General features: G+C 40.6%; 1 protein-coding gene across 4 annotated transcripts in view; it reads left to right on the top strand.

The window, feature by feature from the left end:
- LOC131677719 (sterile alpha motif domain-containing protein 5) overlaps positions 1-14,082 on the top strand; it is a 668,233-nt gene that overhangs the window by 66,468 nt on the left and 587,683 nt on the right. The window lies entirely within an intron of this gene.

The raw sequence follows: 14,082 nt of genomic DNA on the forward strand, positions 1-14,082 counted from the left end.
AGGAAATAACGATACTGCCCAAACGTTATTGCTTTCAAGAAAAGGAAAATCGTCAAGATAGGTCCGGTTCGCAATGACAGGCCATTGCCGGTTCGCGGTGACATTTGCTTTTTTTCACTTTGCACGTCCCGTCCCAGGTTTTGACCATAAACAGTCGGGCTATGGTGTACAATCGGTATTAAAACCGATTTAAAGTAAATGATTCGAACGCATCAGAATTCGATGATTCAAGAATAAAAATCGGTTAAACAAAACTATTTGGTAAGAAGCGTGTATATTTTTCCGGTTTTTATCCTAAATCTTTTTAACCTTTACAGTACCAAGCTAAAAATTTTCTGAAAATTTTGTTTAAATTTTGCTCTCATTTCGTCAATTTTTGACCGAATTGGATGGAACTGGCTTTAAAAGATCTGGAATTTAGTCCAGTTTCTATATACCGAGTAGTGTTCAAATCCGTGGACCGGTTCCGGAACTAATCCGAAATCCCTTGGGGTATATCCGGCATCCCAGTGGGGTGACGGACGAGTTTTGAAGAAACATCCCATAAATTTAAGTAATTGTATTTTGAAATGTGCTACATATGACTATTTCCCATTGATCCTTCACAATAGACACGAATTGGACCAATCTTGGCCACCGGAGAACTGTTCCGGGAGAACCTAAGAAAATGTATATATTTTTCTATCATTCCAGCGATTTGGGTTCATAGCTTTATACGAAATGCGAAGTTCTTCCAATCATACGGTTCTACAGCTCCCTCAAGGCCATTCCGGCACCGGTTCCGTACGGATGAACATTTGACGCCATTTTGAAAACCAAGATGGCAGCTTCCGGTTACCACAAAATAGTGAAAACCACCATCAATATGGGTGTTATTTGAAAGAGAACGGCCAGCAAAAGCCGGAAATTGATAATTGACGCCATTTTGAAAAGCAAAATGGCGATTTCCGGTTACCACAAAACAGTGAAAAGCATCATCAATATGGGTGTCATTCGATAGGGAGTGGTCAATAGAAGACAAAAATTGATTTTTGACGCCATTTTCAAAACCAAGATGGCGGTTTCCGGTTATCACAGTGCAGTGCAAACCGCCACCAATAATGGCGTCATTGTAAAGCGCTAGCGATCAGCAAAAGCAGGAAATTTGTTTTTGACGCCAATTCGAAAACCAAAATGGCGGGTTCCTGTTCCAAAGAAACAGTGAAAACCGTCATCAATATGGGTGTCATTAGAAAAGAGATGGTCACTTGAAAACCAAGATGGTAGCTTCCGGTTACCACAAAACAGAGAAAACAACCATCAATATGGGTGTTATTTGAAGGAGGAAATTTATAATTGACGCCATTTTCAAAACCAAGATGGCGGTTTCCGGTTACCACAACAGTCAAAAGTATTGTCAATATGAGTGTCATTCAAAAGGGGGGGGGTCAATAGAAGACAGAAATTGATTTTTTCGCCATTTTCTAAGCAAAGATAGCGACTTCCGGTTTCCACAAGGCAGTGAAAACCACCGTCAATAATGGTGTCATTGTAAAGCGGGTGGTCAGCAAAAGACGAAAATTGTTTGTTTACGCCATTTTGAAAACCAAGATGGTGGCTTCCTGTTCCACAATGAAAACCATTGTCAGTATGGGTGGCATTTGAAACGGGGTGATCAGTAGAAGACGGGAATTGATGATTGACGCCATTTTGAAAACCAAGATGGCGGCTTCCGGTTTCCACAAAACAGTGAAGACTGTCATCAAGATGGAAGTCATTTGCGAGTGGATGGTCGACAGATACGGATATTGATTGACGCTATTTTGGAAAGCAAGATGGTGGTACCACAAAATAGTCAAAATCATCATCGGTATGGGTTTTATTTAGAAATGAACGGTCACCCAAGTATTCAATTTTTCACACCAACAATAAGTATGTGCTGTTGTGACAGACAACTAAGTTTCTTCATGACTCAAAAGGTACAGATTTAGACTAATTTTCAATATAGTTCAGCGAAACTTTTAAAACTTTCTCCCGTTTCGTAGTCATTACTATGAGAGAATAACCAAATTAAATCATATTGTTGTCAATATGTTGAACGCAGATCTCAACAAGATTAGTTCATTCTTGCCGATGTTCACATGGGCTATCAATCGGCAATATTATTATAAAAATAATTTTCGATTTGGACATGTGTATTTTTCCTCGTTCTATACTGCGGATCGTGATCGTGCGTTGCATTGGAGATGTATTTGTTGATTCACGCGTTCGTGGTTGGTGTCGGTGTCGGCTTCATAGTGTGGTATACGTGCAGATGTGTGGGGCTTCTTCGATGACTTCATCGTTTATGGAGTGATTGCTGGCCTCAATTAAAGCAGTGGATGATATCAAGAAGTTTTGACTCGTGAGCCGCTGCCGAATAATGTGCTGGGGGAACGACGGAGACTGGGATGCCGCGGTTGCCTACTTTTTTCTTTACTTTGTAAGTAAGGGTTTTCCACTACTCGGGTTCTTGTTTGCCCGGCGTACCCTTCTTTTCAGGGCGGCCTAGGTGTTTCTACAGAATTACGAATTTTCGTTTCACAACAAAAAAAACTGTTTTAATCCACCTAGCGGTGCAATTGTGCCTTTCTCATTTCTCTAAACTATGGCACGGAGGCTTTTTATGTTCAACATAATTGTGGAAATGTCCTACGGTGTCGACGGTGAAACACTTGAAACAAAAAAATATCATACTCCATTAGCCTAAACAGCATTAGATCAATGTTATCTGCTTACTAACTCATTTTGTCATGCGGGGGTGGGTATGTGAGGAGGGCGAAAGTCCCATGAACGAACGACTCCCCAGCATAAATTGGTATGCTTTGTAATATAGTGGTGGTTTAAAGATGATGGGGTTGAAAGGGAGGGGTATGAGGTGGTGGTCTGAGGGGTGATGTAAGGAGATTTTTAAAAGAGGGGAGTGAACAGTAGAGGGGGGTGTAACCCCTCTCTGTAAACCATCAACTACGCCCCTGTTAAAATCCAGAAACCTTATGCGAGTCGAAAAAAAAATTTGGCCGGGATTAGGTTGACGTTTTTCAGAGTGATTGCATAACCTTTCTATATGAGAAAGGCAAAAATGTGCAAAATCCAAAAAAGTGAATCTTCGTCAAATTTTTTTCGTGTTTGCATCAAATCTCGACGTTTTATGCACCTTGAATACATTTAGCATCAAAAATAAAAATTCTATTTTTAATTTTTCCTATAGTTTTTATGAGAAATTTCTGTGTGGCCGCACTCTGAAACCCGTAATTCCGGAACCAGAATTCCGATCGATCCAAAATTCAATAGCAGCCGATGGGAAGGTTACACCTTTCATTTGAGACTAAGTTTGGGCAAATCGGTCCAGCCATCTCTGAGAAAAATGAGTGACATTATTTGACACATACGCACATACGTACACACACACACATACACACACATACATACACACATACACACACATACAGACTTTTTCCGATCTCGACGAACTGAGTCGAATGGGATATGACACTCGGCCCTCCGGGCCGGGATTAGGTTGACGTTTTTCAGAGTGATTGCATAACCTTTCTATATGAGAAAGGCAAAAATGTGCAAAATCCAAAAAAGTGAATCTTCGTCAAATTTTTTTCGTGTTTGCATCAAATCTCGACGTTTTATGCACCTTGAATACATTTAGCATCAAAAATAAAAATTCTATTTTTAATTTTTCCTATAGTTTTTATGAGAAATTTCTGTGTGGCCGCACTCTGAAACCCGTAATTCCGGAACCAGAATTCCGATCGATCCAAAATTCAATAGCAGCCGATGGGAAGGTTACACCTTTCATTTGAGACTAAGTTTGGGCAAATCGGTCCAGCCATCTCTGAGAAAAATGAGTGACATTATTTGACACATACGCACATACATACACACACACACACATACACACACACATACATACACACATACACACACACATACAGACTTTTTCCGATCTCGACGAACTGAGTCGAATGGGATATGACACTCGGCCCTCCGGGCCGGGATTAGGTTGACGTTTTTCAGAGTGATTGCATAACCTTTCTATATGAGAAAGGCAAAAATGTGCAAAATCCAAAAAAGTGAATCTTCGTCAAATTTTTTTCGTGTTTGCATCAAGTCTCGACGTTTTATGCACCTTGAATACATTTAGCATCAAAAATAAAAATTCTATTTTTAATTTTTCCTATAGTTTTTATGAGAAATTTCTGTGTGGCCGCACTCTGAAACCCGTAATTCCGGAACCAGAATTCCGATCGATCCAAAATTCAATAGCAGCCGATGGGAAGGTTACACCTTTCATTTGAGACTAAGTTTGGGCAAATCGGTCCAGCCATCTCTGAGAAAAATGAGTGACATTATTTGACACATACGCACATACATACACACACACATACACACACACACATACACACACACACATACAGACTTTTTCCGATCTCGACGAACTGAGTCGAATGGGATATGACACTCGGCCCTCCGGGCCGGGATTAGGTTGACGTTTTTCAGAGTGATTGCATAACCTTTCTATATGAGAAAGGCAAAAAGGTAAATAAACTAATAGATTTACCGACTTTTATTCCACCAAATCTCATCTTTGCTGCACTCTGTCGATGAAGTTGATCAGCTGCTTCTGACGATGGCGGGAAGGCGGGCGGTTTCTTCCGACCGGCCGGGAACACAACGGCCGCGTTCTCCTGCTGGTGTCGTTGGCTGCGCCGGCAGCGGTCCTTGACTTTTAGCTAGGGAGGTGAGCTTGGCTACTTTGTTGGAACCTCCCTTGCGACGATGGCGAATTATCGCCGGATCTACTCGCTCCCCGCGAGAGATCCCAGAAGTCACCGCAGTGTACTTCCCAGGGAGCACCTTTGGCCACCCTGCTTCGCTCTCCTTGAAGCTTAGCTGTGAAGGAGAGCTAGGCTCGTTCGGCTGATCCTTCACAGCGAGAGCGGAAAGGCGTCTTCTGGGTCCTTTATACTTAGCCGGGGAAGCGAGTTGTTCCTTGGCGCTTAGCTTCCTTTTCCGGCGACCCGACACCAAAACACTTGAGTACCCGAACCACGGGTCGGCACTTTTCGAACGGGATTGTCACACGCACTTCACCGCACTGTTTATTGTGGCTGGAAACTCCCGGAAAAACAAAAAAACTCGGGGCGTCTGTTCGATGCCGTGGTCCGTCACTATCTAAAAACCTCGATGGCCGCCTTCTCCACGACACGAAAAAACAAACACCAACACCAAAAAACCGTACCGCCGCATAGCTATGTGTAGCATATCCAGCACACTTATTGCAGCAAGAGGAGAGTGGTTGCCTATCCAAGCCCTATGTTTCTTGTATACAAACATAAAACAAAAATTAGTACGCCTATCTGATTACACAAAACGTTCGACGATTGTAAGGACGTGACCCCTATCGGCCTACCCCTGAGTCGATTCCTAGTCCCACCAGGAGTACTTGCTCAAAATTTGAAGCAAATCGGACAAGTCTAGCTACCGGACCAACGTGCCTGAAGTTTGTATGGGATTTTTCGACAATTTATATGAAGAAAACCAACTAGCTCGCATTTTCATCGCTAGGTGGCACAGTATGCATCGAATTATCACTGTAAGTGAAAATAAGAAATATAATTTAATTGTGTACAACTTTGTCGAAGACTGCTAGTCAATTCGGCTTTGTTAAAAGAAGTTATTAAACTTTTAGCGAAGTGGTGTCTGAGTCAGTTTTGCATGGGGCCTAGCAGTGCGTGGTAGTGTATCGGTACTAGGTTCTAACAAACTAAACATTTTTGTAGAATAATGGTTAGATTTAGCTGAATAGTATGTTCGGAAGAATTGCACTACATAATACGAGTTATGTCTTGGTTAGAAAATTTTAGTGCCACCTGTGACCGCATAGATGGCGCCAACACTAACTTTTCAACGGAAAGAGATAGAAATTAGGTGTCTTCTACAAATATCACCGATTCTATTTACTATAGAATCGATTCGAAAAATGGTTTTTGAAGAAAATTGCTCAAGGAGCTTAACTTTTCGCGGCAGTGATGCCAACTATGCGATTTCTTTCAGTTAAATATTAAGTTTTTTTTTCTTATTACAAATATTTTAATTTTGAAGATTCTAATGCCATCGTGTTCTGTAGATATTTTTACATAAAAAACACTTATAATCTCAATATAATTTGAGCGCATCCTGAGATGCACTGTTTTGAAGGGAAGAACTCGAATTTTCTCATATAAAAATCCATTTTTATTGGCCAAAATTGAGAAGATCTTCAAACAGTCATAAAAATTGACCCTGATCTGCTAAAAAGCAACCAAAAACGTAATTTTTCATAATTTCTCGTCTACTTCACGGTAAATTATGTGTGAATTTAGAATACTCAAGTTAGTTTTTTTATTGTTGTGCGCCTGCGATTTTATATGGGAAATAGCGTTTTTTTGCTTCAAAATATCGCTGATTTGCTATTTGGCTGAAAAAATCGAATAGTTGGCAGCACTGCCGCCAATAGCTAATATATTTTCTAAACTCCTTGAACAATTTTCTTCAAAACCCATCTTACGGTTTGGTTCTAGAGTAAATAGAACCGGAAATATGTTCAAAAGGAAATCAAGGGTTTTGACAATTTGCCAAAACGGGGGGGTGCTCCCATTGCCCGAGGGGTGATTGAATAGACACAAAAATTTGGGTTTTTATATATTGGCCCTAGATGAGCAATTCCTCCAAATTTGATTCAAATCCGTGAAGGTCGATTACACGTGCCTTGATCACTGCGCGTGGAATGACCCTTACATAGAATACATGGGAATTGAGAGGGACCATCAAGCCACCTGATTGAAACGATTTGGGCAGGAAGAGTGGAGTAGCCAGATTCTTGTTGCTAACATTTCGTGAACATTGCGCAGGATTTTCTCCCCACCCATTGAGGCTACTTTTTATAACAATGGCTTGCATTGTAATTGGCTTATATGGTCTTGTTATTGGAAGCAAAAGCTTCCGTAGTACATGTAAACGAAGTCACTTTCCGACCACGCAATTCCTTTTTGGCCCTTCGTACAGTAGCATGCTGAGTATGGTCAGAGAGTAATGCTTGAACACGTCATGCTTGTCGTGTAAAGATTGCTCAGTGCTATGGAGAGTGTTCCTGTTACAAAGGTGGTAGTACCACCGCCACCACTACATCTACTGACCACCCCTTTCAAATGACACCCATATTTATGGTTTTCACTGTTGTTTGTAGTAACCGGAAGCCACCATATTGGTTTTCGAAAATGGCGTCAAAAATAACTTTATGACTACCCCTTTCTGATACCTATACTGATGATAGTTTTCGCTGTTTTGCAGTAACAGGAAACCGCAAACTTGGTTATCAAAACTGCATAAACAATCAATTTCGTACTTCTTCTCACCAATACCTTTCAAATAACACCTATATTGATGGTAGTTTTCACTGCTTTTTGGAAACCGGCAGCCGCCATCTTGGTTTTCAAAATGGCGTCAAACATCAATTTCCGTCTCCTGCTGACACACTCCTTTCAAATGACACGCATATTGATGACGGTTTTCACTGTTTCTTTTGGGATTTTCGATTGATTGACACCGGTGTAGTGGATTGCACTGGTTTTGCACTTTCTAGCAGAAGTGTCAATGGAACATCCCCAGTTTTCTGCACTTCTGCTAGAAAGTGCAAAAACGGTGCAGTTTCAGTGCACTCCACTACACCGGTGTCAATCAATCGAAAACCCCATTTGGAACATGAACCCGCCATTTTGGTTTTCGAATTGGCGTCAAAAACAAATTTCCGGCTTTTGCTGATCGCTAGCGCTTTACAATGACGCCATTATTGGTGGTGGTTTGCACTGCACTGTGATAACCGGAAACCGCCATCTTGGTTTTGAAAATGGCGTCAAAAATCAATGTTTGTCTTCTACTGACCACTCCCTATCGAATGACACCCATATTGATGATGCTTTTCACTGTTTTGTGGTAACCGGAAATCGCCATTTTGCTTTTCAAAATGGCGTCAATTATCAATTTCCGGCTTTTGCTGGCCGTTCTCTTTCAAATAACACCCATATTGATGGTGGTTTTCACTATTTTGTGGTAATCGGAAGCTGCCATCTTGGTTTTCAAAATGGCGTCAAATGTCCATCCGTACGGAACCGGTGCCGGAATGGCCTTGAGGGAGCTGTAGAACCGTATGATTGGAAGAACTTCGCATTTCGTATAAAGCTATGAACCCAAATCGCTGGAATGATAGAAAATTATATACATTTTCTTAGGTTCTCCCGGAACAGTTCTCCGGTGGCCAAGATTGGTCCAATTCGTGTCTATTGTGAAGGATCAATGGGAAATAGTCATATGTAGCACATTTCAAAATACAATTACTTAAATTTATGGGATGTTTCTTCAAAACTCGTCCGTCACCCCACTGGGATGCCGGATATACCCCAAGGGAATTCGGATTAGTTCCGGAACCGGTCCACGGATTTGAACACTACTCGGTATATAGAAACTGGACTAAATTCCAGATCTTTTAAAGCCAGTTCCATCCAATTCGGTCAAAAATTGACGAAATGAGAGCAAAATTTAAACAAAATTTTCAGAAAAATTTTAGCTTGGTACTGTAAAGGTTAAACGACTCTTGCATCGAAGAGCCCCAGGTCGACTTTTAGACTTGAAGTTGATATTCGATTTTGTCGTTTTAATACATTTAAAGCGGTAGCATGTTTTATTCTCGGGACTTGTGTCAACTCGTTCTTATTCCGAACTAGTTTGACATTGTCAAATATATTTTAACAGATTTATGGATGAATGAGTTTTTACGATAATATTTATTTCAATTCAAGTAATGAAACGAAACAACTTTAACCAAGTACAGTCGGTAATAGTGTTCCACTAAAAAGCAGTCGTTGAATAAACGTATAACATTTTCTGACCGATTTCCTCGCTAATTTCCATCGTGCTTACGGGGCTGGAAAATACTAGAATATGGATTACTTCGCGAAACTTTATCAACCTGACTTCACCCTCAAGGTTCTGCACTGGCTTCGGCGGCATAGATTTCACACACACACAAGCCCACCTCCTGGTCCCCACAGCTGAGCACATGACCTGCAGTCAATTTTCGCTTCACCGGTTCTTGTTTGCGGTGCCCGCTGACCCAGCACACCACGGTGAGGCAGTAATAAACCTTAAATAATACATACACTCCAGCAAAACTATAAATTCCACCGCCCCGTGTTCCTGTGGGATACCTGATGCGGCGGCTTACTGAACCACTCCGCGTTGGCCCTGAATGCTGCCACAGTCCACCGACGGTTTTCATTGTAAGGAACTTCTGTGCAAACTCGTCTCCCTATCCGACCGAGCGATGCCAGTGCCGGTCTTCCAGAAAGTATTATTTCATTTAATATTGATGCTTTTTAATGGTTCGCCTTTCGTCGCCCACCTGTCGACCGGTCTATGATGGACTCTTGCCACCCCCGTCAGCTTCTAATTCCCAGGAAGGGAGCGGGTGAGACATACGTAACATTCCTTCACAGTAGTACTTCGTTCTCAGTCCCAGATGGAATTGCCGCTTTACTATCCCGGCCGGAGAAGTTTACGTCGCTTGAGGGGGAAAAGTTTCTGCCAGGAGGCTCTCCTCCGGAATACCGGAATGGAAGCGAAACCAGTGACTTTGTGCAGTGGGTAAAGCGGCACGTTTATTTTTCCGGCTCGATGCAGTTGGCCCCGCTGCCGGCGAGTATGAGTTGTGGTCTATTGTGGTGTTCGGCCCTCGGGGAAATAATGATAAAAAGCGGCCGGTAGTGGTTCTAAATGGAAATCGGTGTGGCGTTGTTTCTTAATAAATTAGAGCGGGTTTTCTATTTGGCTGTACGCTGTGAAACTTTTTAGTACAAGTCCGCACATCGGGTCTAAAAATCTAAATTTTTCAACGTCACTTCTCAGCAGGCTGACTTCCTCTGATTTACCGTAACATTTTTGGGCTTTGAGAACTTGCCGCTTAATCTCAATCAGTAAATCACACAAGGAAGCAATAGAGGAGTTTTGCCGTATACGCTGTTCTTCAAGATTTATGCATTGGTCCGGGGTGTTGTAAGTAAATTGAAAAATATGAAATACATACCTCACTTTTTAGTCCGTAAATCCGAAAACAGAACTTCGTTCCAAATAAGATTCTTCATTTTTTTATACTTTAATCTTTATTTTGGAGATCTACTGGAGTGGAATGTTGCTTTAACCCTTAAATGCGCAATGTTGTTTTAAAACAACATTGCGAAAACCATCTTAAAATTATCATAGTAACGTATTGAAGCTGTGAGATAATTTTCAGAAAATTTGAAAAAAAATGGTTTGCGCCTTTAAGGGTTAAACTCGCTCTACAACAATCTCTTCATTGAACCATCAGACTACAAACATCTAAATTCAATGGTCATGATACAAATTTTCCTTAGACCTAAGATTGTGTAAATTGATTCCCAGCCGTCTTTGGGGAAATGGCGCATCTTTTTTTTGGTAACACAAGAACTTTCCAGTCACGACGAACTGGGTCGAATACCATATGCAACTTGAGCCTCCAAGATTAGGGTCTCAATGTGCCGATCAACTGCGTAATCTTTTTTTTCGAGAAAGACTAAAATAGTGATTCAACGGGATCACGATGAAAAGTTTGCGTTGAATTTTTCGTAATAACAATCCCGCTGTGGTGGTATTGAGATGCGCTTCCGTAGTTTTGTTTGTTTTTGGTTATCATTCTGATGGGGAAAAGCTTGGACCCACACGGACAAGGAACCGAAAGGAAAATTTCTCCCAAAACACACATTCGTTGGCACAGATCAAGCGCCAAACACTAAAGTTACATAACCATCCGCTAATACATATATATTTTCATCTGTGCTCGTATGTACCGATCAGGTGAGGAATTTTCATTCTCACCGTTTGCGAACAGCAAATATTGCACTCAAGGGAGCACATCCAGAAACAGCGTACTACCGCGAACCAGAACTGACACAACACATTCTAGGATGTTTCACCGAATCGGGACAGTTTATTCCCATTTATTGTGCGCTTGTGCGATGGAAAGTGGAAAAACTGAAACTGAATAAATTATTCACACACACACACCGTATCTTGTCTGTCCGGTCTGTACATATTTTGAGCCACGAAAACACGTGTTCCCACACAGTTGCTTAAACAAAAAACCTCTGCAGCTTGTTTGATTGAGTGACGGTTATTTAGACTGTATCTGTTTCGTTTCTTATTGACTTTGACAGAGTTGGGGTTGCTATATGTGGCTATAGGTGGCGAATGCTGATAATAGTGAAACATAGAGCAATAGATTTTGATGGTTTATTGTGGACAAGGCGAATAAAGTCGTAATCTACGTTTGGCCAAATTACCCTATTTTCCGGTAGCTACATATCCCTTGATAGACAGTAAACTCGTATTTTGTTTGGAGCACGTAATTGTTTTTTTCTCAGTTTTGGATAATTCCTTAAAATTTGTAAGATTTCTGGGAGCCACGTAGCAGAGCTCGAATTAATTTTCCGAAGTTTTTATAACTACCCCGAACTAAATATTATGTTAACTTGTAGGATTTGCCAGACTTTTTTTTTATTTTTGTAGGATTTGCCAGACTTTTTTTTAAGAATTTGTAGAAGCTTGTAAGATTCTCTGAATTTCGTAAAACTTTTCAACAAAAAGTTTAAGTTGTTTAGGTAGACCGGTCCAAGGTGATTAGCCTGACGAACTTCAGCACTGACAGAAAATGGAGATGTTATACAATCTCCAACCTTCACTATCATTTTTCGGTAAGCCAGGTGGAATATGTAGAAGCTTGTGGGATTCTCTGAATTAAACGTAAAACTTCTCTGTAATTAGTCGGGTTTAGTTAAAGCTTTTCGATGGTTTTTCCAAAAGTTCAATTTTTGAAAAATGTGAATGTGTCGAGGTCAATCGATATACCACATTCTATTCCAAAAATAGTCGATAACTGCAGACGTTTTATATCGAAACATGGTGTATATGGCACTATCATTTACCTTACATAGTTACAAATGCCAATGTAACTGTATTGCTAAAGTATTTGAAGTGATTTCCTATCGTGCTTTGTAACCAATCATTTATTCTATCTTGTGATCTCGCACAAAGCAGAAACCAAATAAATCGCTGCTATAGGAGCCAGTCAAGAAAGCCAGTGCTTTGTTCTGTAGCCAGTGCACAAACAGTACTGTATCGTAGGCCTCGACTGTGCCAGGAAATAAGTCAACCAAAGGAAACGAAATTATCCGTGCTATGGGATTACACAATTTCGATCTTTAAGAAAACGCGTGTTAGACCCACAGTTCAGGAGGTGAAACAGTTAAATATAAATTCTTTGTTTTGACGTGAGTCATGTTTTTTGTGCAATGCAAAATAGAGAGAAAATGGCAGGAACGGTGACAATTCACCTTTTATTGGACACATTGAGAAAGTTAAAGTGGAGCTTAATCTCGCGGAAGTGGGATATATTCAGCTACAACACGTCAAAAACGTGATTACGTTTAGAAGTGTAGCCCAGTCAGAAAACTTCATTGCAAAGAGCAACATGCAACACGATATCGAATTTATTAACAAAGAATCAAGATTCCTTGTATATGGAAAATGACATGGTGGACGTTCGTATCCATTCGTGGCACCGCGCACTAAGGAAGATTACATCTAACGAATTATGCTCCGTATTGCGACGTATTGTAGTCTATTACGAATGACACTCGGAGAAATGTTTTCACCGGTATTCCCAATGGTGTTCGTATTTTGAGAATAAGTGTGACTAAACCTTTGCCTTCTTATATGAGTATCGCATGCAAATCACCGGATGATTGCGTAACTTATAAGCAGACAACGTTGATCACATATCCTTGACAGAGCCCTCTAGATGCTAGTTATGTAACTCGACAGCCCACTACATAAAAACATGCGCAGAAACAACTAGTCAAAACTCATTTACTACAGCCAACTGTAACAAGCAGCCATCGACACTTACAGATAAACCAAAAACAACGATGCAATTAACCAGTAGTGAAGGGGCAACGACTACGACAAGCACTTTCAAACCACCTTCACCATTTATGATACAAAAGCCGATGAAGGCGGATTTACAATAGCAGATCGTAGAACAAGAAACAAATAAGAATATTTAACCATGAATAGCAAAAAATCATTATCGATGACGACATGAACGTGGACGATAACACGAGAGTAACCAGACTGAAAGACCCTCAAGCTGCGACGGATAATGCAATTAATGCTTCACCGCCAAGAAAGAGGATCTCAACACGGCGTTTTTAGTGTTTTTTAGTTTTGCTTTTTGTAAAAACTTAAAAGATCCACGCCTCAGCTGTGCTAACGCATTGACCCGTGTCAAATGAACCTATAAACCAATCATTTCTGAGCTTCAGTACAGTTTTGTAGAACAACACATGACAACAGCTAATCTTTTGTGTTAGGTAAACAGGACACAATCTGACACGCGACAACGTGCAATGGTGTCAAACTGACGTGTCCTATCTAAATTTCTCAAAGTATGGGGATCCACTAGATCTAGCAATAGAGTAGCTAAGACGACCATTTATCATTTTCTGGTCAACTGTAGCGCCACATGTGTATTAGACTGAATATTTCAATATCGAAATCATTTCAATTAATCTCTGGTGCCCCACAAGGTAGTATATTTAGACCGCTCATATTTGTGCTCTTTTCAAATGATCTTTGTCTTTCTTTGAACGGAAATAAAGACCTATATGTTAACAAGCTGAAAATTTTCAGAACAATCTACTCTGCTAAAGATCTGCTATCGAAAGGGTGCAGATTGAATTGTATCGAAGACGAGTGAATGAGATTGATTTGGCCAGCATAGAAACACAATTCAGTTTACTACTGAACTTGAATTTAAACCGAAAATACCTGAATGAATGCGCTGCACCGAACGAAGGAATGACGAAGTAAACAAATGTTTCGTTTACATTCCATTAATCATGGCGGACATGAACCAAATTTCGTTCTTCTTTCAAACTCATT

The sequence above is a fragment of the Topomyia yanbarensis genome, chromosome 1, assembly GCF_030247195.1.
Source record: "Topomyia yanbarensis strain Yona2022 chromosome 1, ASM3024719v1, whole genome shotgun sequence".
In the NCBI taxonomy this organism is placed as follows: domain Eukaryota; kingdom Metazoa; phylum Arthropoda; class Insecta; order Diptera; family Culicidae; genus Topomyia; species Topomyia yanbarensis.